Source organism: Carcharodon carcharias, chromosome 19 (assembly GCF_017639515.1).
Source record: "Carcharodon carcharias isolate sCarCar2 chromosome 19, sCarCar2.pri, whole genome shotgun sequence".
NCBI classification, from domain to species: Eukaryota; Metazoa; Chordata; class Chondrichthyes; order Lamniformes; family Lamnidae; genus Carcharodon; species Carcharodon carcharias.
In genome coordinates, this window is record NC_054485.1 from 107713648 (window position 1) to 107736764 (window position 23117).

Below are 23117 nucleotides of genomic sequence, written 5' to 3' on the forward strand. Positions count from 1 at the left end.
ACACCAACTCTTGTCTCCTGAGGCCCTACCCCTTCCCCCTCCCTGACGGACAGCCCACAGATACCTCTGTCTCTTATGCCTCCTCCTACACCCTAGTGTTGTGCTCCTCACCCACTGTCACTGACCCTAAAATCCCACATGGACCCAGCAAGGTGCAGGTATCTGGTGAGACACAGCTTCTTCAGACCAAGGTTCCTCCTCCTGTTGTCTTTGCCTCCTGGATACTGTATGGGGGGGTGGGGGGGTGGTGGGTGAGCTCATGCCGCTGGGGCCTGTTTGAGACACTAGAGAAGCTTATACGAAGTGGGCATCGATACCCTCAATGTTCCTCACCAACCGGCATTTCACTACACCCAGTGCTTGGCTCACTCTCAGACTGGCTTTGCCCTCGCAGATTCCAGTTTGAAGGGATGTGGGCATCACTGGCAAGGCCAGCATTTGTTGCCCATCCCTAATTGCTCTTGAACTGAGTGTCTTGATAGACCATTTCAGAGCTAATCACATTGCTGTGGATCTGGAGTCACATATAGGCCAGACCAGGTAAGGAGTGCAGATTTCCTTTCCTAAAGGACATTAATGAACCAGATGGGTTTTTACAACAATCGATGATCATTTCATGGTCATCATCGCTGTCAATTCTAGATTTATTCATTGAATTTAAATTCCAACTGCAGGATTTCAACCCATGTCCCCAGGGAATTCAACTGGGTCTCTGGGTTACTCGCCCAGGGGTGTTACCACTATGTCACCAGTGCCCCCCTTGTGTGCCCATTTCTCCTGTAAGGCCATGAGGGAAGGGGGAGATGAGGCCATGCAATGCTTCATGGAGAAGAGAAGCTCCCTCCATGTTGTTTAAGATGGCTTTACTTCTTTGGCAGCCTTACCCAAGCTGCATCAATGACCCCAAGCACGAAGGAGCAGCATGTGCCCCCTGTCCCCCAGCTGCTCTGCACATGGCATACTGCTCCCTGAGGGTGGTGGGAGTTGGCAGCAGATAGCTGGAAGTCTTACTCACCCAGTGTCCCAATGTGTGACCATGCTCTCCAGAGGCACTCACCAGCTCTGCAACCCGGAGCAAGCTCCTCTAAGCTGGGCTGTGGAGCCCACTTGCAGAGCTGTACTGTGAGCTGCAGCATGTTCAGCTTGCAGGGCAGTGTAGACAAAGGCTTGGATAGCAGACGCTTCGGAGCTGGATCTTCACAGGGCTTAGATCATGACAACAATGGGTGATGGGAGTTTACTGAGGTTTCCTTCATGCTGGGCCAACATTTACAAGGACACCAAAGTGTTAACCTGCAAAGACATCTGCCTTGACAGTAGATACTCTCAGGTCAAGACCCTTTCCCTTGTGGTTACCTTTTCCCAGTCCAAATGTTTTAGAAGGATCCAAATTAACCAAGCTTTCTTGAGGCAAAGAGAGAAGTTCATTAGTTACTAAAAACCTGAGAAAAATATAATAAAAATGCAACACACAGACACACACGTAGATTAGAAATGAGAAGTTGAGTCCAAAAATAAAAGTTTAAAAAAATATATACAAATCAGTCTTTGGCTTGTCTATGAGGAATGGATGGTAAAACATTGCGGTTGTTAAGTTGGGTGATTCCTGTAGAGCTGACTTTTGTAGTTGAGCAGTTGGTTTGGAGACACTTGGTTCTGCAGTTGGCTGAAGGAGTTGTCCTGTTTCCTTTTTGACTGTGGCTTTGCCGACTTGTGAATTGTTTCCAGCAACAGAGAAAGACTTGTTTTACCTGCAAGCTGCAGGAATGCCTTGATGATGTTCTTCAGCTGTGACCTTCACAGCACGAATTAGCTCACCAGAACTAGAACACCAAAACTAGTACACACAGACTAGGTTTGCAGTTGGCTTTTTAACCCCTTTCCTTGTGTATTCCCAGAAGGGAAAAACAAACATGTCTTTCACCCAGAATATGCTTTCTTTCAACTCACACCATTTCCATTCTGAGATATAACTCAACAGGAGATAGTTTCTGCTGAGGTGTGGTAATCAGTATCCATTGTCTCTGCAACCACAGGAGATTAAAGTTCAGTCTTTTGAATTGTATCTCTTACTTTCAAGTATCTCTGTCCGAAGTAGGCCTTGAAACCTTTTTGATGCAACTTTACGTGTTCAGTGGACTAGTCAGTCAAGCGTAATCCACATAGGAATTTTCCAGCAAGTAGTTACTTTACAGCCTCAGCTACCTTTTGCTTGTATGTCTCAAAAAACACAACGTCTTCCTCAAAAAGTTCAATAAGTAATTCAGGCTGTGACCTGCTGTCATGAAAGTGGGCACTGCCAATTAGGAAGTGGGATGTCTCCTGACTCCCAATTTCCGCCCAGCCCTAAACCTTCATCCTTCCCAATATTTAATTGGAGAAAATTGCTGCTGATCCGACACTGGATGTCAGAGAAGCAGTCTGATCATTTGGAGACAGCGGGGGAGTCGAGAGAGAGGGGTAGTGGTGAGATTGAGCTGGGTGTCGCCAGTGTCCATGTGAAAGCTAACATTCGATGGTGTTGCCAAGGGGCAGAATACACAAAATGAAACAGGAGTTGGGCTGGAGGGGTGTGGCGGCAAGGAGAGACCTCTGTGAGGTGTCAAAGGTCACAGTGCAGGAGCTGGAAGAGAAGCCATTGCAAGTGACTGTTTGGCTATGATTAGATGGATAAGAATGGACAAGTGTGGTGAGCCATGTCAAAGCTGCGGACAGAGCAGGAAGGTTGAGGAGGGAAAGTTTAACCGTGTCAGAGCCACAGAGGATTGTGGCTTTGGTAAGAGCTACTTCCATACCAGGGCAGGGCCGGGAATCTCATTGGAGGGATTCTAACATGGAATTCCGGGAAAGATGGGAATGGATTTGGGAGGTGGCAACAATTTGGAGGATTTTAGGTGATTGGGTAATTGAAGCAATGACCTTTGACCAGCCAGTTCAAAACAGCATTGGAACGAGGTTCAGGGAAGACGTGCTTAGGGGTCGGGTGGAAGAACTGAGAGAAACCAACCAACTTCAGAGAGTGAGAGTGAGATGTGTTGTTCCTGCGAAAGATCTCTGGTTGAGACAAACCTCATTGGAATCAAGTGCAGAGGGAAAGTCCGAACGCTGGTGATTATTGGGCCCAGTGAAACAGGGGCAGGCGGTAAGAGCGGGAGAGATTCCTGGTCAGTCACATGATGGGGAGAATTTGGATCCTCGGCGCCACCATCTATAGCTCCAGGCTGCAACATGCATGTAAAAGTGTATGTTGCCATGGCAACCCGGACCCCTTTCAGGGGGCAGGTTGACTCAGTTGCCTGGGCAACAGGTGTGAATCAGATTGATGCCCATGGCACAGGGTTCAATCCCTGTCCTGGCTCGGGTGGACTCAGAACCTGCCTTCTTGCCCTACCCGTGGTGGAGGTCGCGGAGCTGTGGGGTCAGACCTCCCTTTGGGCTGACCAAAAACTGAAGGAGGAGGAACAGGAGCAGGCCATTCTGCCCATTAAGCGCAATGCACCATTTCATTAGCCATGGCAGCTCTATCACCTTCCTGTGGCCTTGGCTTAGTGAGTAGCCCTTCTTGCCTTTGAATCGGGTGGAGGGGTTGGGGGTGGGTTCTGGGTCCACGTCCCACTCCAGTACTTGAGCACATATTCCAGCAGATACTCCCAGTGCAGCACTGAGGGAGCACTGCACTGTCAGAGGTGCTGTGTTTCAGACTGGTGTTTCGAGGTGAGACCTCAACTGCCCTCTCAGGCGGTGTGAAAGATCCCATGAGACGAATTGGAAGAGGAGTGGGAGAATTTTCCCAGCAACACTCATCCCTCAATCAACATCATGAAAAGAGATTGCCTGGCTGTTATCGCATTGTTGTTTGTGGGAGCATGCTGTGCACAAACTAACAGTTTCATTTCCCCACATTACAACAGTGGTTACATTTCAAAAGTGCTTCATTGGCTGGGAGGTGCCGTGGGAGGTCCTATGACCCTTTTAAAACACCTCAATTATTTCTATCTCTATAACCTTCGGGCACCGTATGACCCTCAGCCTTACAACAGTTTGTGTGGAGATATTCTTCCTGCATTTGTTGATTCATTTGAATGTCATTATCATGCTCCTTTGGTCCAGGTTCTCCCCTTTGAGGGAAGAGCCATTCCTTATCTGCGCTGCTGAACCCTTCATTATTTTAAAGCCCTCATTCAGATCAACTATTAACCCCATCATCGCCAGTGAAGGTAGCCCACGTTCAAACAGATTGAGCAGCCAAATCAAAGCAGTGGCCAAATCATGCGCTCGCCATCCTGTTCGTAAAGCTGGAGCGCCAATAGGGAGTCCTCCAGCTCAGAAGGAGCTGCAGACTGCACATGCAGGTAAGAGAGAGGGGGGGCACCTCCATTTTGTGGTGCCTCCGTTTTGAGGAGGCACAACAAATGCTGATAGAGTTTAAATTCAATTAATGAATCTGGAATGGAAAGCTCGTCTCAGTTAAGGTGACCATGGCAACTATCATCAATTGTTGTAAGAACCCATCTGTGCACTTTAGAAGTATCCAACAGGGAAAAAAAAGGGAATGAGCAGCTGGGCCATCATTGTGGACAGGAAACAGCAGCTGCAGTTGAAGCCAGGCAAGCGGGGGTGGGGGCAGGGGTCCTTAAGGCATTCTACCTAGCATTCTGGGCCTCCCAGTCAGCCGGCAGCTCGACCTTCCAACCCTGACCCCGCCTTTGGGAAAATAGCCTGATTGGTTGAGTTGAATTCAAGACTTCACACGCATGGTGTTCCATTCATCCATCCACAAGGCAACATACAGCCAATGGCAGCCAAAGCCCACACAGGTGGGGCTGGAATTTTAGCCGTTGTCGGGAACAAGAGCGGGTGCATCGCCCATGATGCAACAGAGCACCCTGCCAATTGGAGACCTGTTAAGGCCTGTCAACAGAGGCCGACTGAGATTTTTCATCTCCCTCCTGTCTCCGGAAGTGGGGGCAGATTAACTGCCTGGAGGTAGCCTCTCAGCAGTAGCTCAGAGCAGCAGAGGGAGGAGTGATCACTCCAGACAGGCTTGTGGAGCCTCCCTGCTTGCCCCAGGTACAGCAGCAGCAGTTGGTCACCCTGTGGAGGAGCTCCCCCTGAACCACACAGTTGATGGCCTTAGCTGCAACTAAAGCGCATTTTTAATTTAATGTTTGAACTGGCTGGAGGGAGCACGCCTCCGTTTTGAAGCAACTGCTCCCTTACCTATCCACGCAGCTTTCCACCTGGAAGGTCTCTGATTGGCCCGCCAGCTTCGAGAGACCACCTGACATCTTTAGTTGGATGGTGTACCTGCCTCTTGGCCATCAACATTCCCGGGAAAATCACAAGTGACTGTATCCCACACACTGCAAACTTCCGACTCTCGGTTGATGCTGATGATGGGGTTTAGAGACCCCACAGGGAAATTCCTGCTTACGCTTTACTGGGGAGATGGTGGTGTGACAGTAATATCATGGAACAGTAATCCAGGGACCCAGGCTAATGCCCTGGGGATAAAAACAAAAACACTGCGGATGCTGGAAATCCAAAACAAAAACAGAATTACTTGGAAAAACTCAGCAGGTCTGGCAGCATCGGCGGAGAAGAAAAGAGTTGACGTTTCGAGTCCTCATGACCCTTCGATGAAGGGTCATGAGGACTCGAAACGTCAACTCTTTTCTTCTCCGCCGATGCTGCCAGACCTGCTGAGCTTTTCCAGGTAATTCTGTTTTTGTTAATGCCCTGGGGACATGGGTTCAAATCCCACCATGGCAACTAATGGAGTTTAAATTCAATTAGTAAATCTGGAATTATAAAGTTAGTCTCAGTAATGGTGACCATGACAACTATCATCAATGGTTGTAAAAACCCATCTGGTTCACTGCTGCCCTTCAGGGAAGCAAATCTACCATCCTTACCCAGCTGGGCCTACATCTGGCTCCATACCCACAGCAATGCAGTTGACTCTTAGCTGCTCTCCGAAATGGCCTAGCAAGCAACTCAGTTCAAGGGCAATTGGGGATGGACAACAAATGCTGGACTTGCCTGTGACACCCACATAAAGGGAACATTGGCCTGCTTTTGGACTCCCCAACAAGCAACAGTACTGCCCCCCCTCCGAGTCCAATCGTCCATGACTTTTGTCAGTAGAAACTTGAAACAAGCATTATTTTATCCAACAGATTTAAAGCAGTTTGAAAACGGAAGCTGACTCCAATGTTTTGTGAGAACTGGCTGCGATTTTTAAAAATTTAAATCTTCCCTCAAACCACCAAAACTCAAATTGGCAGCTGGCCCAGAAAAGTGATGAGTTTCGTATTTTTGGAAACTTTCAAGTCCTGCTAGCCTGAATAAAAAGCCTCTGACTCACCAGCAGGTATTGAGCCACGAGCTTGTAACTGAGGGAGGCAGTTCATTGGTGAAATTTAATTTTACGACTGATGTTGGGGACAGCCCCTCTTTGCGAACAAAAAGAAAAGTACACAGGAATCCGGCTGTACAAGTCACGTTAATTTAACATCGTCTCCGCGGGAACCGCTTGGAACAAAATCAACATTAGGTCGGGCCAGAAGTTTGAAATGCAATTTGAAATCGCTCGCAATGGAAGGGTGAGTCCTGCCACTTAACAGCTGAAGCAGGATGAGAGAAACGTTCCCCAAATCGTGAAAGAATTCCAAGCTTCGGTAATGACGCTGGCAGTCCCAGCGTCTTCACTCATCCTGAAGAACTGGCCACACGAGTGTTTCTCTGGGTCCCTTTGTCTTGCATTGTCTCAACCTCTCAGGGGCAGCACTGCTGGTAAATGATGCTCCTTGATGGGGGTTGGCAAGACTTAAACTGGCACGCGCTTGCACATTCTGGCGCAGGAGGTCTTCAACGTGATAAGGCCATTCGCTCCATCGAACACAGCCCAGCCAGGGTCCATGTACAATTAAATCTGTCGTAGCCCTGCCACACCAGCTCTACAATAGATGGCCTGATTTTGTAAAGTGTAGATGTACAGTGTGTCCATACACGTGAACCCTTAAAGGAGGAGGGTCATTTGATAAGTTGATTAAAGAGTTTGGCTCTATCAATAAAATAATTACAGTGAAATGCTGGGAATCACTAATGAGGTCTCGGCCTAGACAATTCCAGGCACTATGCTTCAGGAAACTGTAAAGACATTAGAAAGGGTTGAGAGGAGATTTGAGAGGAGATTTGATTCGTTCCTGGGATGAAGGGCTTTTCCCATGTAGAAGGCGTTGAGCAGGTTGGGCCTATACCTACACCCATTGGAGTTTTGAAGACTGAGAGGTGATCTTATTGAAACATATAAGGTTCTGAGGGGACTTGATAGGGTGGATGCCAGGCAGATGTTCCCTCCTGTGGGAGAGACTAGAACCAGGGAATACACTTTAAGAATAAGACGGAGATGAGGAGAAATGTTTCTCTCAGAGTCATTAGTCGGTGGAATTTTCTTTCACAGGAAACAGGGGAGACCAGGCCATTGAACTAACTCAAAGGCAGAGTTAGACAGACTTTGGATCAGCAAGGAAGTCAAGGGTTATGGGCGGCAGACAGGGAAATGGAGCTGAGAACGGAACCAGGTCAGCCATGATCTCAATGGCTGGTGCAGCAGAATCGAAGGGCTGAATGGCCTACTCCTGCTCCTAAGTCCGATGCTTCTAGATTTACCTGGATGTTACCAGTGGGAATTCAGTTATGAGGAGCGGTTGGAAAAGTTAAGGCTATTCTCCTTGGAATATTGGTGACCTGCTAGAGATTTTCAAGATGATGGGAGATTTTGCTAGCTTGGCAGACAGAAAAAAAATACTACTCCCTCTGACGAGTGGATCAATAATCAGAGCAAAAATAATCAGCTTGTCAATTAAAATTTTTAGAAAAAGATCTAGTGGGGAGATGGGGAGAATTTGTTTTTCACACAACATTGCCGTGATGTGAAATGTGCCTGAAACAGTGAGGGAAGCTGATGCTATGAATAATTCTAAAAGTTGGACAGGGTTTAGAGAATGAGGAACTCACAAGGGTTTAGACAAAGAGCAGGGAAGTGGGACTATAACACACAGCTGTTCTTCCAAAGAGCTGGTACAGGCTCAATGGGCTGAATGGACTCCTTCTGTGCTGTAGGTTTCTATGGTTCAATGACTCAATGAAATAAATCAAAATTAGACAGACTGAAGGATTGAGGGAAGGCAAAGAAACCATCAAAGAGCAGGAAGAAAGAATTGAAGGAGGCAGATGGTCACATGATGGGAGAGAGAGCGAGAGAGAGAGAAAGAGGTAATTTCCTTCTATCTGTGCACATTGCCACATGTGGTAATTCAGGAGCATGACATAGGCACATGAATACAGAGCTGGAAAGTATTGACCTATGGGGAATGCAAAAGAAGCTTCAATTAGAGATGTGGTTACACAAACCTCAAGCAAATGTGTCATGAGTGGGATGTGAAGGTCACAACAGACTGTAAATCCAGTTTCCTTCCTATTGCTCAATAATTAAGATGGTGCCAGTTATGTTTTCAATACAGATGCAGGTGCCACGATGACTGCATTCCCAAGATTTTGTCATCTTGCGCTGTTCTCGGCCAAACTAACTGGACCTCCATCTAGCTCCTCCCATTTCAACTCATTCTTCCCAGGACTTCAGAACTCTGGACTGCTCCCACCCTCACCCCACCCCCTCACTCCTCCTGCCCTCTAGAAATCTGTAGGCTTCGCACTGACTGGGGCCTAGGTGGCACTTAGTAATAACAGTATTGAAGAAGGTAGCAGAACGAATCTTGCTTGAATTATGATGGGAATTTTGAGGTGAGTAGCTCACTCCGGACTTCCAGAGCCTATCCAATACCTACAGGGCACAGGGCAGGAGTGTGGTGGAATACTCTCCACTTGCCTGGGTGAGTGCAACTCCAACAACACTCAAGAAGCTCGACACCATCCAGGACAAAGCAGCCCGCTTGAGCAGCACCCCATTCACTACCTAAACATGCACTCCCACTGTCACTGATACACACTGGCAGCAGAGCGTACAATATACAAAGTGCACAGCAGAAGCTCACCAAAGATCCTTCGACAGCACCTTCTAAACCTGCAACCTCCAGCACCTCGAAGGACAAGGGCAGCAGATAGATGGGGACACCACCGCCGGGAGGTTCCCCTTCCAAGCCACTCACCATCCTGACTTGGAAATATATCGGCCGTTCCTTCACTGTCACTGGGCAAATTCCTGGAACTCCCTCCCTCACGGCACTGTGGGTGTACCTACACCACAGGGACTGTAGGGATAGCTTTCTCTGGTTGGCGAGTGAGGGCAGGGCCCAATCGCTGACGCATAAAATGACGCGCGGTGATGTCGGGCGTATGTCCCGCTGTCTCCCCGTGTCATTAAATTCTCAGAGGAATCGGCTGCGCACCCACCGACCTGTCAACGACCTATTAAGGCCAGTAAAAAAGCAATTGAAATGATCAATGGAGCTGCCCGTCCAAGCTTAAGGTTGGCGAAGAGCCCAGGCGGCCTTCAGAAGAAACGTGAAGCCTCATCCACGGGCGGGATAAGGTTTCATGAGGGATTTAAAATTTTCGGAATATCTTAAAATAAAATAAATTGACACGTCCCAGCCCACGTGACAGTGTCACCTGCGGAGACATGGCAAGCAAATTTTTTTCTAACCTTTAAAAAGTTTTTAGAACTTCAACCGATCCCTTTGGGGCTGCACTTTGCCTCCAAGAAATCTGTACGCTCTTTCACCTGCCCGCTCTCACACACCCCACACCGACGGGGGGACAATGCTGCCCCAGCAGTTCAACAAGACACCCCCTCAGGAGTAATTAGGGATGGGCAATAAATGCTGGCCTAGCCAGCGACATCCACATCCCATGAATAAATAAGAAAAATTCCTATGATCTCTGCACTCCCCAATTCCGGTCTCTTGAGCATCCCCCAGCATTTATTGACCATCCCCAATTGCCCTTGAGGAGGTGGTGGTGAGCTGCCTTCTTGAACTGCTGCAGTCCATGTGGTGTAGGTACACCCACAGTGCTGTTAGGAAGGGAGTTCCAAGATTTTGACCCAGCCACAGTGCAGGAACGGTGATATATTTCCAAGTCAATGTGGTGAGTGGCTTGGAGGGGAAGTTCCAGGTAGTGGTGTCCCCATGCATCTGCTGCCCTTGTCCTTCTAGATGGTAGTGCTTGTGGGTTTGGAAGATGTTGTCTAAGGAGTCCTGGTGAATTCCTGCAGTGCATCTTGAAGGTGGTACACACTGCTGCTACTGTGCATTGGTTGTGGAGGGACTGTTTGTGGATGGGGTGCTAATCAAGCGAGTTATTTTGTCCTGGAGGGTGTCAAGCTTCTTGAGTGTTGTTGGAGTGCTGCTGCATCATTATGTATCTCATAGATTAGCATACCCATTCTGTTAACCCTTTACACTACAATGTGTAGCATAAAAACTGCCAGAGATGGGACAAATGACCTGTTTCAGTTCTGTAAAATTCTACCTAATAACAATCGCGACACTCGAAAACTGATTCATTATACTCCAACGTGATGGAGTGTGTTATAAATATGAGTATTATTAAATCTAGTATTTTAAACACAGTACATCAGAGGGAAGGCAGAACAGGAGGAGGCCATTCAGCCCCACAAACCTGCTCTGCCATTCAATTCGATCCCGGCCGCTCTGCACCCTAATCAATCTACCTGCCCTTAGTCCATAACCTGTAATACTCCTGCCGAACAAAAATCCATCGTCTCAGATTTGAAATTGTTCATTGGCTCCCAGCCTCAACAGCCCTTTTTTTTAGGGAGGAGCTGGGGTTCGAGAGAGTTCATTGATGTCTGTGTGAAGAGGTGCTCCTGACAGCACCGCTGATCGGCCTTGAGCTGTGACTTTAAGGTTTGTCCCCTTGTCTCTTCTCCCACCAGAGGAAATAGCTTCTCTCTCTCTCTCTCTAGCTTTCTCTCTCTACCATTCTCTCTCTCTCTGCCTCTCCCTCTTTCTCCCCTATCATTTAATCATCCTAAACATTTCAATGATCTCAACTCTTTAAGTTTCGACATTCAAGAGGGTAGAGGCCTAGTCTGTCCTAACCCCTCGCGCCCACAAATGACTTAGAATTTCCTGGGTGACCGAGCAGCAATGCCTGGTTGATTGGTTGAGCTCTAGTTTATGCAGCGAGTTTCTCCCTGAACTTCACCGTCTTGGGCCCACAAACTAAAACCTCAATCAAAGCAATGATTTGCGGAAGTGGGACTTTTCTGCAGTGGTGAAGAGAGAAAGGGGTTAAAATTCCAGATGTTGTTTCAGGTTATTGTTTCATATCGCCTTACCTCTTTTAATCACAGACACTCTCAGGGCGGGGGTGGAGGGTGAGCTGTTGATTGTGACGGGCTGATTGTTGTCAGCTCCGCCATCAATTAATGTGTGACATACAAATGATCTCGGAAGTCATCTTGAAACTTGGCAAATTTGATTTTCATCAAGAGGTGCCGAACAGAAGCTCCTGGTTGCTACCTCACGATAGTGGCTTCACTCACTGAGGGAGTGCTGCACTGTCTGACACGCCGTCTCTCCGACGGAATGTTAAACCAAACCCCGTCTGCTCTCTCGGGTGGATGCAAAAGAGCCAAGGGCCACGATTCAGATGAAGAGCAGAGGAGTTCCCACCACCTCACAGGACCACACTCCGCCACCCCCCCTTCCCCCCCACCCCCCACCCACAACCCCAGAGCTCGGGCCAATGCTTATCCATGAACAAGCATCTGCAAAAGCCGATTACCCGCTCAGTTTCCCATTCCTGTGGGTGGGTCCTATGTTTGCCTACATTGCAATAGTCAGTGCTCTCCAAAAGCACTTCATTGGCTGTAAATCGTTTTGGGGTGTTGGGAAGTGCGCTATCTAAATGTAAGTGCTTTCATTCATCTTTCTCATGGAGGCGAAGTCTCTTCCTCACTGCAGTTTGGGGAAGTGATATTGATACAGTCAGAGTGCAAAGCAGGCCTTAGTAGATCAGCAGACACACTCACACACATTCACTCAAAGCCTGTAATAATCCCCCGAACTGTTCCAGCTATCACCGCTCTGCTTAAATCCCAAAGCATGACTGATTTCTAGACAACTCGCTCAACCACCAACCAACCCCCCCCACCGCCACCCTCCCCACGCAAAAACTCAGCAGCTACGTTGAGCAAAGCTTCGAAGAAATCCTATTTGAGAAGTAAAAAGAGGCCTGAATTCAATCCTCAGTTTATCGAACTCCTTTCCCTGAGCCAGGTGTTGGTTGGGGAGAGGGTGGGTGGGGGCAGGGAGGGGGGGATGTTTGAGGCAAGTCAGAACAGGATTGGATTGGGGATTTTTGACAATTTATTTTACATCACCAAAAACCACCACTGACGCCTTCAGTGTTCCCAATTGGGTGCTGAGGTACCAAACTGGCAACAGACGAAGAGAAGATGGCAAGCAACGTGGTCAGAAAGCCAAGCTAACTGACCACCTCTCCTCCACCGCCTTGCTCAGCGCCCAGCTCATCCACCCCGCCCCCCACCACACCACCACCCCCCCCCCACCCCACTGCAGTTTTGCAATGCAGAATACAGGTGTGTCTGCTTGAATCACCATCAGTCGGAAGGCCTGTGGAGCCGCAGCTTTCATGCCGCTACCGATAGTGCCGCTGGACCTGAACCAGGAGCAGACGCGGCCTCCTGGAACTGGTCAGCCGACATGGGGCATCAGGCAGAGACAGCGCCACCCGCAGTGCGGGACTCCCTCAGACTGTGCCGGGGGGGCGGAATTGACGGCCTTGATATTGGCGCTCGATTGTCCGGAGCGGTTCCCGAACTCACGGTTTTTCCCACTGGGAGACGAGGGTGTGAACCATAGCCAGCGACAGCATACACCTCTCCAGGCCGCACCAACGCCTTCCACACCCACCAGCTTACTTCCGAGAATGCAGCCGTGCTTGTGCCAAGGGCAAAGACGGCAGCCGATTTGGGCACAGCAAGATCCCATAGGCAGCTGAGGGGTAAGTGATCAGTTTGAATGGTTCTCGTGGTGTTGGCTGAGAGAGTCCTGTTCAGAAGGAAATCTCGTTCCTCCACTTTAGAAAAAGGTGAATGAGGTCATTTAATCCCAGCTGAGCAGATAGAAAAGGTTCTCACTTTAATGACTCATCCAAAAGACAACACATCAGACAGTGCAGCACTCCCTCAATACTGACCCTCTGACAGTGCATCACTCCCTCAGTACTGACCCTCTGACAGTGCACTCCCTCAGTACTGAGCCTCTCACATTGCAGCACTCCCTCAGTACTGACCCTCTGACAGTGCAGCACTCCCACAATACTGACCCTCTGACAGTGCAGCACTCCCTCAGTACTGACCCTCTGACAGTGCAGCACTCCCACAATACTGACCCTCTGACAGTGCAGCACTCCCTCAGTACTGACCCTCTGACAGTGCAGTACTCCCTCAATACTGACCCTCTGACAGTGCACTCCCTCAGTACTGAGCCTCTCACATTGCAGCACTCCCTCAGTATTGACCCTCTGACAGTGCAGCACTCCCTCAGTACTGACCATCTGACAGTGCAGCACTCCCTCAGTACAGAAGCTCTGACAGTGCAGCACTCCCACAGCACTGATCCTCTGACAGTGCAGCACTCCCTCAGTACTGACCCTCTGACAGTGCAGCACTCCCTCAGTACTGACCCTCTGACAGTGCAGCACTCCTTCAGGACTGACCCTCTGACAGTGCAGCACTCCCTCAGTACTGACCCTCTGACAGTGCAGCACTCCTTCAGGACTGACCCTCTGACAGTGCAGCACTCCCTCAGTACTGACCCTCTGACAGTGCAGCACTCCCTCAGTACTGACGCGCTGACAGTGCAGCAATCCCTCATTACTGACCATATGGCAATGCAGCACTCCCTCAGTACTGACCCTCTGACAGTGTAGCTCTAGCTCAGTATACCTTCACTGGTCGTGCAGAATTCCCTCAGTATAGCTGCTCTGACAGTGCAGCAATCCCTCAGTACTGCTGCTCTGACACTGCAGCACTCCATGGGTACTGACCCTCTGACAGTGCAGCACTCCCTCAGTACTGACATTTGACAGTGCAGCAGTCCCTCAGTACTAATCCTCTGACAGTGCACTCCCTCAGTACTGACCCTCTGACAGTGCCGCACTCCCTCATTACTGACCCTCTGACAATGCAGCACTCCCTCAGTACTGACGCTCTGACAGTGCAGCGCTCACTCAGTACTGACCCTCTGACAGTGCCGCACTCCCTCATTACTGACCCTCTGAAAGTGCCGCACTCCCTCATTACTGACCCTCTGACAGTGCCGCACTCCCTCATTACTGACCATATGGCAATGCAGCACTCCCTCAGTACTGACCCTCTGAAAATGCAAACTCCCTCAGTAGTGACCCACTGAAAGTGCAAACTCCCTCAGTAGTGACCCTCTGACAGTGCCGCACTCCCTCAGTACTGACCCTCTGACAGTGCAGCACTCCCTCAGTACTGACCCTCTGACAGTGCAGCACTCCCTCAGTACTAACCCTCTGACAGTGCAGCACTCCCTCAGTTCTAACCCTCTGACAGTGCAACAGTCCCTCAGTACTAACCCTCTGACAGTGCAGCACTCCCTCAGTACTGACCCTCTGACAGTGCAGCACTCCCTCAGTACTGACCCTCTGACAGTGCAGCACTCCCTCAGCACTGACCCTCTAAGAGTGCAGCATTTTCTCAGTAATGACACGCCGACAGTGAAGCAATCCATCAGTACTGAACATCCCATAGAGCAGCACTCCTCAGTACTGACCATTTGGCAATGCAGCACTCCAATAGCAGGGACCCTCTGAAAGTGCAAACTCCCTCAGTAGTGACCATCTGACAGTGCAGCACTCCCTCAGTACTGACCCTCTGACAGTGCAGCACTCCCTCAGTACTGACCCTCTGACAGTGCCGCACTCCCTCAGTACTAACCCTCTGACAGTGCAGCACTCCCTCAGTACTGACCCTCTGACAGTGCAGCACTCCCTCAGTACTGACCCTCTGACAGTGCAGCACTCCCTCAGCACTGACCCTCTAAGAGTGCAGCATTTTCTCAGTAATGACACGCCGACAGTGAAGCAATCCATCAGTACTGAACATCCCATAGAGCAGCACTCCTCAGTACTGACCATTTGGCAATGCAGCACTCCAATAGCAGGGACCCTCTGAAAGTGCAAACTCCCTCAGTAGTGACCATCTGACAGTGCAGCACTCCCTCAGTACTGACCCTCTGACAGTGCAGCACTCCCTCAGTACTGACCCTCTGACAGTGCCGCACTCCCTCAGTACTAACCCTCTGACAGTGCAGCACTCCCTCAGTACTGACCCTCTGACAGTGCAGCACTCCCTCAGTATTGACCCTCTGACAGAGCAGCACTCCCTCAGTACTGACCCTCTGACAGTGCAGCACTCCCTCAATACTGAACTCTGACAGTGCAGCACTCCCTCAGTACTGACCCTCTGACAGTGCAGCACTCCCTCAGTACTGACCCTCTGACAGTGCACTCCAGCAGTACTGACCCTCTGACAGTGCAGCACTCCCTCAGTACAGAAGCTCTGACAGTGCAGCACTCCCACAGCACTGACCCTCTGACATTGCAGCACTCCCTCAGTACTGACCCTCTGACAGTGCAGCATTCCCTCAGTTCTGACCTTCTGACAGTGCGGCACTCCCTCAATACTATCCCTCCAACACTGCAGCACTCCCTCAGCACTCACCCTCTGACACTGCAGCACTCCCTCAGTACAGAAGTTCTGACAGTGCAGCACTCCCTCAGTACTGACCCTCTGACAGTGCAGTACTCCCTCAGTACTGACCTTCTGACAGTGCAGCATTCCCTCAGCTCTGACCATCTGACAGTGCAGAACTCCCTCAATACTGTCCTTCCAACACTGCAGCACTGCCTCAGCACTGACCCTCTGACACTGCAGCACTCCCTCTGTACTGACCTTCTGACGGTGCAGTACTCCCTCAGTACTGACCCTCTGACAATGCAGCGCTCCCTCAGTACTGACCCTCTGACAGTGTAGCTCTAGCTCACTATAGCTTCTCTGCTCGTGCAGAACTCCCTCAGTACAGCTGCTCTGACAGTGCAGCACTCCCTTTGTACAGCTGCTCTGACAGTGCAGCACTCCCTCAGTACAGAAGCTCTGACAGTGCAGCACTCCCACAGCACTGACCCTCTGACAGTGCCGCACTCTCTCAGTACAGCTGCTCTGACAGTGCAGCACTCCCTTTGTACAGCTGCTCTGAAAGTGCAGCACTCCCTCAGTACTGACCCTCTGACAGTGCAGTACTCCCTCAGTACTAACTTCTGACAGTGCAGCAGTCCCTCAGTACTAATCCTCTGACAGTGCCCTCCCTCAGTACTGACCCTCTGACAGTGCCGCACTCCCTCATTACTGACCCTCTGACAGTGCAGCAATCCCTCAGTACTAACCCACTGACAGTGCCGAACTCCCTCATTACTGACCCTCTGACAATGCAGCACTCCCTCAGTACTGACCCTCTGACAGTGCCGCACTCCCTCATTACTGACCCTCTGACAGTGCAGCACTCCCTCAGTACTGACCATATGGCAATGCAGCACTCCCTCAGTACTGACCCTCTGAAAATGCAAACTCCCTCAGTAGTGACCCACTGAAAGTGCAAACTCCCTCAGTAGTGACCCTCTGACATTGCCGCACTCCCTCAGTACTGACCCTCTGACAGTGCAGTACTCCCTCAGTACTAACTTCTGACAGTGCAGCAGTCCCTCAGTACTAATCCTCTGACAGTGCCCTCCCTCAGTACTGACCCTCTGACAGTGCCGCACTCCCTAATTACTGACCCTCTGACAGTGCAGCAATCCCTCAGTACTAACCCACTGACAGTGCCGAACTCCCTCATTACTGACCCTCTGACAATGCAGCACTCCCTCAGTACTGACCCTCTGACAGTGCCGCACTCCCTCATTACTGACCCTCTGACAGTGCAGCACTCCCTCAGTACTGACCATATGGCAATGCAGCGCTCCCTCAGTACTGACCCTCTGAAAATGCAAACTCCCTCAGTAGTGACCCACTGAAAGTGCAAACTCCCTCAGTAGTGACCCTCTGACATTGCCGCACTCCCTCAGTACTGACCCTCTGACAGTGCTGCACTCCCTCACTACTGACCCTCTGACAGTGCAGCACTCCCTCGGCACTGACCCTCTGACAGTGTAGCACTCCCTCAGTACTAATCCTCTGACAGTGCAGCACTCCCACAGCACTGACCCTCTGACAGTGCCGCACTCTCTCAGTACAGCTGCTCTGACAGTGCAGCACTCCCTTTGTACAGCTGCTCTGACAGTGCAGCACTCCCTCAGTACTGACCCTCTGACAGTGCAGCACTCCCTCAGTACAGAAGCTCTGACAGTGCAGCACTCCCACAGCACTGACCCTCTGACAGTGCCGCACTCTCTCAGTACAGCTGCTCTGACAGTGCAGCACTCCCTTTGTACAGCTGCTCTGACAGTGCAGCACTCCCTCAGTACTGACCCTCTGACAGTGCAGTACTCCCTCAGTACTAACTTCTGACAGTGCAGCACTCCCTCAGTACTAACCCTCTGACAGTGCAGCACTCCCTCAGTTCTAACCCTCTGACAGTGCAACAGTCCCTCAGTACTAACCCTCTGACAGTGCAGCACTCCCTCAGTACTGAGCCTCTGACAGTGCAGCACTCCCTCAGCACTGACCCTCTAAGAGTGCAGCATTTTCTCAGTAATGACACGCCGACAGTGAAGCAATCCATCAGTACTGAACATCCCATAGAGCAGCACTCCTCAGTACTGACCATTTGGCAATGCAGCACTCCAATAGCAGGGACCCTCTGAAAGTGCAAACTCCCTCAGTAGTGACCCTCTGACAGTGCAGCACTCCCACAGTACTGACCCTCTGACAGTGCAGCACTCCCTTTGTACAGCTGCTCTGACAGTGCAGCACTCCCTTTGTACAGCTGCTCTGACAGTGCAGCACTCCCTCAGTACTGACCCTCTGACAGTGCAGTACTCCCTCAGTACTAACTTCTGACAGTGCAGCACTCCCTCAGTACTAACCCTCTGACAGTGCAGCACTCCCTCAGTTCTAACCCTCTGACAGTGCAACAGTCCCTCAGTACTAACCCTCTGACAGTGCAGCACTCCCTCAGTACTGAGCCTCTGACAGTGCAGCACTCCCTCAGTACTGACCCTCTGACAGTGCAGCACTCCCTCAGCACTGACCCTCTAAGAGTGCAGCATTTTCTCAGTAATGACACGCCGACAGTGAAGCAATCCATCAGTACTGAACATCCCATAGAGCAGCACTCCTCAGTACTGACCATTTGGCAATGCAGCACTCCAATAGCAGGGACCCTCTGAAAGTGCAAACTCCCTCAGTAGTGACCCTCTGACAGTGCAGCACTCCCACAGTACTGACCCTCTGACAGTGCAGCACTCCCTCAGTACTGACCCTCTGACAGTGCAGCACTCCCTCAGTACTGACCCTCTGACAGTGCAGCAATCCCTCAGTACTAACCCACTGACAGTGCCGAACTCCCTCATTACTGACCCTCTGACAATGCAGCACTCCCTCAGTACTGACCCTCTGACAGTGCCGCACTCCCTCATTACTGACCCTCTGACAGTGCAGCACTCCCTCAGTACTGACCATATGGCAATGCAGCACTCCCTCAGTACTGACCCTCTGAAAATGCAAACTCCCTCAGTAGTGACCCACTGAAAGTGCAAACTCCCTCAGTAGTGACCCTCTGACATTGCCGCACTCCCTCAGTACTGACCCTCTGACAGTGCTGCACTCCCTCAGTACTGACCCTCTGACAGTGCAGCACTCCCTCGGCACTGACCCTCTGACAGTGTAGCACTCCCTCAGTACTAATCCTCTGACAGTGCAGCACTCCCACAGCACTGACCCTCTGACAGTGCCGCACTCTCTCAGTACAGCTGCTCTGACAGTGCAGCACTCCCTTTGTACAGCTGCTCTGACAGTGCAGCACTCCCTCAGTACTGACCCTCTGACAGTGCAGCACTCCCTCAGTACAGAAGCTCTGACAGTGCAGCACTCCCACAGCACTGACCCTCTGACAGTGCCGCACTCTCTCAGTACAGCTGCTCTGACAGTGCAGCACTCCCTTTGTACAGCTGCTCTGACAGTGCAGCACTCCCTCAGTACTGACCCTCTGACAGTGCAGTACTCCCTCAGTACTAACTTCTGACAGTGCAGCACTCCCTCAGTACTAACCCTCTGACAGTGCAGCACTCCCTCAGTTCTAACCCTCTGACAGTGCAACAGTCCCTCAGTACTAACCCTCTGACAGTGCAGCACTCCCTCAGTACTGAGCCTCTGACAGTGCAGCACTCCCTCAGTACTGACCCTCTGACAGTGCAGCACTCCCTCAGCACTGACCCTCTAAGAGTGCAGCATTTTCTCAGTAATGACACGCCGACAGTGAAGCAATCCATCAGTACTGAACATCCCATAGAGCAGCACTCCTCAGTACTGACCATTTGGCAATGCAGCACTCCAATAGCAGGGACCCTCTGAAAGTGCAAACTCCCTCAGTAGTGACCCTCTGACAGTGCAGCACTCCCACAGTACTGACCCTCTGACAGTGCAGCACTCCCTCAGTACTGACCCTCTGACAGTGCAGCACTCCCTCAGTACTGACCCTCTGACAGTGCCGCACTCCCTCAGTACTAACCCTCTGACAGTGCAGCACTCCCTCAGTACTGACCCTCTGACAGTGCAGCACTCCCTCAGTACTGACCCTCTGACAGTGCAGCACTCCCACAGCACTGACCCTCTGACAGTGCCGCACTCCCTCAGTACTGACCCTCTGACAGTGCAGCACTCCCTCAGTACTGACCCGCTGACAGTGAAGCACTCCCTCAGTACTGACCCTCTGACAGTGAAGCACTCCCTCAGTACTGACCCTCTGACAGTGAAGCACTCCCTCAGTACTGACCCGCTGACAGTGAAGCACTCCCTCAGTACTGACCCTCTGACAGTGCAGCACTCCCTCAGTACTGACCCTCTGACAGTGCAGCACTCCCTCAGTACTGACCCTCTGACAGTGAAGCACTCCCTCAGTACTGACCCTCTGACAGTGCAGCACTCCCTCAGTACTGACCCGCTGACAGTGAAGCACTCCATCAGTACTGACCATCTCACAGAGCAGCACTCCTCAGTACTGACCCTCTGAAAGTGCAGATTCTCTCAGTAGTGATCCTCTGACAGTGCAGAACTCCCTCAGCACTGACCCTCCGACAGTGCAGCACTTTCTCATTACTGACCATCCAACACTGCAGAGCTCCCTAGGTGCGGATCCTCGGACAGTGCAGCACTCCGTCAGCACTGACCCTCTGACAGTGTAGCACTCCCTCAGTACTAACCCTCTGACAGTGCAGCACTCCCTCAGCACTGACCCGCTGACAGTGAAGCACTCCCTCAGTACTGACCCTCTGACAGTGAAGCACTCCCTCGGCACTGACCCTCTGACCGTGTAGCACTCCCTCAGTACTAATCCTCTGACAGTGCAGCACTCCCTCAGTACTAACCCTCTGACAGTGCAGCACTCCCTCAGCACTGACCCTCCGACAGTGCAGCACTTTCTCATTACTGACCATCCAACACTGCAGAGCTCCCTAGGTGCGGATCCTCGGACAGTGCAGCACTCCGTTAGCACTGACCCTCTGACAGTGCAGCACTCCCTCAGTACTGACCCCCTCACAGTGCGGCAATCTCTTCCTACTGACCATCCGACAGAGCAGCATTCTCTTATTACTGACCCTCTCACAGTGCAGAACTCCCTTATTACTGACCCTCTCACAGTGCAGCACTTCCTCAGTACTGACCCTCTGACAGTGCAGCACTCCCTCAGTAGTGACCCTCCGACAGTGCAGCACTCCCTCAGCACTGACACTTTGACAGTGCAGTAATCCCTCAGTAGTGACCCTCTGACAGTGCCGCACTACCTCAGTACTGACCCTCTGACAGTGCAGCACTAGCTCAGTCCTTACGGTCTGACAGTGCAGCACTCCTTCAATACTGACCCTCCGACAGTGCAGCATTTTCTCATTGCTGACCATCAACACTACAGAGCTCCCTAGGTGCGGATCCTCGGACAATGCAGCACTCCATCAGCACTGACCCTCTGATAGTGCAGCGCTCGCTCAGTACTGTCCCTCTGAAAATGCAAACTCCCTCAGTAGTGACCCACTGAAAGTGCAAACTCCCTCAGTAGTGACCCTCTGACAGTGCCGCACTCCCTCAGTACTGACCCTCTGACAGTGCAGCACTCCCTCAGTACTGACCCTCTGACAGTGCAGCACTCCCTCGGCACTGACCCTCTGACAGTGTAGCACTCCCTCAGTACTAATCCTCTGACAGTGCAGCACTCCCTCAGTACTAACCCTCTGACAGTGCAGCACTCCCTCAGCACTGACCCTCCGACAGTGCAGCACTTTCTCATTACTGACCATCCAACACTGCAGAGCTCCCTAGGTGCGGATCCTCTGACAGTGCAGCACTCCGTCAGCACTGACCCTCTGACAGTGCAGCACTCCCTCAGTACTGACCCCCTCACAGTGCGGCAATCTCTTCCTACTGACCATCCGACAGAGCAGCATTCTCTTATTACTGACCCTCTCACAGTGCAGAACTCCCTTATTACTGACCCTCTCACAGTGCTGCACTTCCTCAGTACTGACCCTCTGACAGTGCAGCACTCCCTCAGTAGTGACCCTCCGACAGTGCAGCAATCCCACAGCACTGGACCTCTGACAGAGCAGCACTCCCTCAGCACTGACACTTTGACAGTGCAGTAATCCCTCAGTACTGACCCTCTGACAATGCAGCACTACCTCAGCACTGACCCTCTGACATTGCAGCACTCCCTCAGTCCTTACGGTCTGACAGTGCAGCACTCCTTCAATACTGACCCTCCGACAGTGCAGCATTTTCTCATTGCTGACCATCAACACTACAGAGCTCCCTAGGTGCGGATCCTCGGACAATGCAGCACTCCATCAGCACTGACCCTCTGACAGTGCAGCGCTCGCTCAGTACTGTCCCTCTGAAAATGCAAACTCCCTCAGTAGTGACCCACTGAAAGTGCAAACTCCCTCAGTAGTGACCCTCTGACAGTGCCGCACTCCCTCAGTACTGACCCTCTGACAGTGCAGCACTCCCTCAGTACTGACCCTCTGACAGTGCAGCACTCCCTCAGTACTGACCCTCTGACAGTGAAGCACTCCCTCAGTACTGACCCTCTGACAGTGCAGCACTCCCTCAGTACTGACCCGCTGACAGTGAAGCACTCCATCAGTACTGACCATCTCACAGAGCAGCACTCCTCAGTACTGACCCTCTGAAAGTGCAGATTCTCTCAGTAGTGATCCTCTGACAGTGCAGAACTCCCTCAGCACTGACCCTCCGACAGTGCAGCACTTTCTCATTACTGACCATCCAACACTGCAGAGCTCCCTAGGTGCGGATCCTCGGACAGTGCAGCACTCCATCAGCACTGACCCTCTGACAGTGCAGCACTCCCTCAGTACTGACCCGCTGACAGTGAAGCACTCCCTCAGTACTGACCCTCTGACAGTGAAGCACTCCCTCAGTACTGACCCTCTGACAGTGCAGCACTCCCTCAGTACTGACCCGCTGACAGTGAAGCACTCCCTCAGTACTGACCCTCTGACAGTGCAGCACTCCCTCAGTACTGACCCTCTGACAGTGCAGCACTCCCTCAGTACTGACCCTCTGACAGTGAAGCACTCCCTCAGTACTGACCCTCTGACAGTGCAGCACTCCCTCAGTACTGACCCGCTGACAGTGAAGCACTCCATCAGTACTGACCATCTCACAGAGCAGCACTCCTCAGTACTGACCCTCTGAAAGTGCAGATTCTCTCAGTAGTGATCCTCTGACAGTGCAGAACTCCCTCAGCACTGACCCTCCGACAGTGCAGCACTTTCTCATTACTGACCATCCAACACTGCAGAGCTCCCTAGGTGCGGATCCTCGGACAGTGCAGCACTCCATC